Here is a 3,599-nt window from a genome sequence, read left to right on the forward strand (position 1 = left end):
TTTCTGCTTCTGCTGTTTCATTGTTTGTATACAAAAATGCCTTTGATTTCTGCATATTGAGTTTGTTTCCTGCTGTTTTGCCAAATTTGTTTATTAGGTCATGCAGTTTTTTGGCAGACTCTATAGGATTTTCTACATACACTATCATGTCACCTGCAAACAATGACAGTTTTGTTTCCTCCTTTCCAATTTGGATGCCTTTTATTTCCTTTTCTTTTCTGATATCTGTGGCTAAAACTTCCAATAGTACATTGAATAAAAGTAGTGAAAGCGGACAACCTTGCCTTGTTCCCGATCTTAATGGAAAAGATTTTAGTTTTCAGCCATTGAGTGTGATGTTAGCTGTAGGTCTCTCATATATGCCCTTTATTGTGTTGAGGAATGCTCCCTCTATTCCCACTTTGCTGAGTGTTTTTACACTCAGCCAACATGTATTTTCCACATGTATTGATATGATCATGTGATTTTTGTCTTTGCTTCTGTTTATGTGATGTATTACATTTACTGATTTGTGAATATTGAACCATCCTTGCATCCCTGGAATGAATCCCACTTGGTCATGGTGTATGATCTTTTTAATGTATTGTTGGATGCGGTGTGCCAATATTTTGTTGTGGATTTTAGCGTCAATGTTCATCAGTGATATTGGCCTGAAGTTTTCTTTCTTTGTTGTGTCTTTATCTGGTTTTGGGATTAGGATGATGCTGGCTTCATAAAAAGACTTTGGGAGTCTCCCATATTTTTGGATTTTTGGGCATAGTCTGTGAAGGATAGGGGTTAGCTCTTCCTTAAATGCTTTGTAGAATTCTCCTGTGAAACCATCTGGCCCAGGGCTTTTGTGTGTTGATAGTTTTTTTATTACTGCTTCAATTTCTTTTGTTGTTATTGGTCTGTTCAGGCTTTCTGCTTCTTTTTCATTGAGTTTTTGAAAATTATATTTTTCTATAAATTTGTCCATTTCACCTAGGTTTTCAAATTTCTTGGCCTACAGTTCTGTGTAGTAATTTTTTACAATCCTTTGTATTTCTGTGTTTTCTGTTGTAATCTCTCCTGTTTCATTTTTTATTGTGTTTATTTGGGTCTTCTGTCTTTCTTTTCTTGATGAGCCTGTTTAAAGGCTTGTCAATTTTGTTTATCTTTTTAAAGAACCAGCTCCTGGATTCATTGATAGTTAGAATTGTGCTTTTAGTCTGTATGTCATTTAATTCTGCCCTGATCTTGGTTATTTCCTTCCTTCTGCTTGCTCTGGAGTGTCTTTGTTGTTCCTTGAGTTCTTGTAATCATAGGGTTAGGTCGTTTGTTTGAAATGTTTCTTTTTTTTTTTTTTTTAGGTATGCCTGTATCACTATGAACTTCCTTTCCAGGACTGCCTTTGCTGTGCGCCATAAATTTTGGGTTGTTGTGAGTTAATTTCCATTTATTTTGTAGAAACATTTTGATTTCTCCTCTAATTTTGATTATTACCCATTCATTGTTTAATAGCATGCTATTTAATCTCCATGATTTTGAGTGATTTGGGTTTTTTTCCTTGGGCTTGGTTTGTAGTTTCAGTCCCCTGTGATCCTGGAAAATGTTTGGTATGATTTCAGTTTTCTTGGAGTTGTTGAGGTTTGCTTTGTGTCCTATCATGTGGTCTATCTTTGAAAATGTTCCAGGTGTTTTTGAAAAGAATGTGTATTCAACTTCTTTGGGATGGAGGGCTCTGTATATACCAGTTAAGTCCATTTGCTCTAGAGCATTGTTCAATGACACAATATCTTTGTTGATATTTTGTTTGGAAGATCTATTTGTAATAGTGAGGTGCTAAAATTCCCCAGTATAATTGTTTTTTTTTATTTTAATCATTGTTTAAATACAGTTTTCTCCTTTTCACTCCCAATCCAGTCCCCCCTCTCACCCTCCCCACTTCCCTCCCATTACCACCCTCCCCTTAGTTTATGACCATGTGTCCTTTAAGTTTGTTCCTGTGAACCCTTCCCACTGTCCCCTTAAATTCCCTCTTCTCTCCCCTCCAGTCACCGTCAGCCTGTCCTCTATTTCAGTGTCTTTGGTTATATTTTGCTTGTTTCTTTGTTTTGTTATTTAGGATCCTATTAAAAGTGAGATCATATGGTATTTGTCTTTCACTGCCTGGCTTGTTTCGCTAAGCATAATGTTTCCCAGCTCCATGCACGCTGTAGCAAAGGGTAGGAGCTCCTTCTTTCTTCCTGCTGCATAGAATTCCATTGTGTAAATGTACCATAGTTTTTTGATCCATTCATTTACTAATGGGCATCTTGGTTGCTTCCAGTATCTAGCTATTGTAAATTGTGCTACTATGAACATTGGGATGCATAGGTTTTTTTGAATTGGTTGTTTAGTGTTCTTAGGATAGAGTCCCAGCAGTGGAATTGCAGGGTCAAAAGGCAGATCCATTTTTAGTTTTCTGAGGAAGTTCCATACTGCTTTCCATAGTGGTTGTACCAGTCTGCAGTCCCACCAGCAGTGCACTGGGGGCCCCTTTTCTCCACAACCTCTCCAACACTTGTTGTTTGTTGCTTTGTTTATGATGGCCATTCTGTCTGGTGTGAAGTGGTATCTCATTGTGGTTTTAATTTGCATCTCTCTGATAGCTAGTGATATTGAACATTGTTTCATGTGTCTTTGGATTTTCCGTATGTCCTCCTTGGAGAAGTGTCTGTTCAAGTCCTTTGCCCACTTTTTAATTGGATTCCTTGTCTTCTTAGAGTGCAGTCTTGTAAGTTCTTTATATATGTTGGAGATTAAACCCTTGTCTGAGGTATCATTGGCAAATACGTTTTCCCATACAGTTAGTTCTCTTTTAATTTTGATACTGTTTTCTTTAGCTGTGCAGAAGCTTTTTATTTTGATGAGGTCCCATTTGTTTATTCTTTCCTTTATGTCCCTTGCTCTAGGGGACAAGTCAGTAAAAAAGTTTCTTCATGAAATATCTGAGATTTTCCTACCTACATTCTCCTCTAGGACTTTAATGGTGTCATGTTTTATATTTAAGTCTTTTATCCACCTTGAAAAACATATGGAACGTTTCACGAATTTGCATATCATCCTTGCGCAGGGGCCATGCTAATCTCTGTATTGTTCCAATTTTAGTATATGTGCCGCCAAAGCGAGCACCCCCGGTATAATTGTTTTGCTCTCAATATCTTTCCTGAAGTCTTCTAAGATTTTCTTAAGGATTTGGGTGCTCCTATGTTGGGTACATACATATTTACAGTGTTTGTTTTTTTTGGTGGATTCTTCCCTTTAGTATTATGAAGTGACCTTCTGGGTCTCTCTTTATGGCCCTTTTTGGAAGTGTGTTTTGTCTGATGTAATTACTGCTACCCCGGGTTTCTTTTCCTGTCCATTTTCTTGGAAGATTTGTTTCCATCCCTTCAATTTTAGTCTGTGTATATCTTTTATCATAAGGTGTGTCTCTTGTAGACAGCATATGTGTGGTTCATTCTCTCTTGTCCATTCAGCTATTCTATGTCTTTTCATTGGAGCATTTAATCCATTTATGTTTAAGGTTATTACTGATAGGTACTTATTTATTACCATTTTCTTAACTGTGTTTCCCCCCACCTCTCTCTCTCTCT

At 37.0% G+C, this 3,599-nt stretch overlaps 1 non-coding gene across 1 annotated transcript; it reads right to left on the reverse strand.

The window, feature by feature from the left end:
* Positions 1-3,031: 3,031 nt before the first annotated feature.
* On the reverse strand, positions 3,032-3,135 carry LOC123815443. Its single transcript, XR_006785100.1, has one exon. It is a non-coding gene; the product is annotated as a U6 spliceosomal RNA (small nuclear RNA).
* Between the last annotated feature and the right edge of the window lie 464 nt (positions 3,136-3,599).

The sequence above is a fragment of the Phyllostomus hastatus genome, unplaced genomic scaffold, assembly GCF_019186645.2.
Source record: "Phyllostomus hastatus isolate PE091 unplaced genomic scaffold, TTU_PhHast_1.1 phas_contig_17, whole genome shotgun sequence".
Taxonomy (NCBI): Eukaryota; Metazoa; Chordata; class Mammalia; order Chiroptera; family Phyllostomidae; genus Phyllostomus; species Phyllostomus hastatus.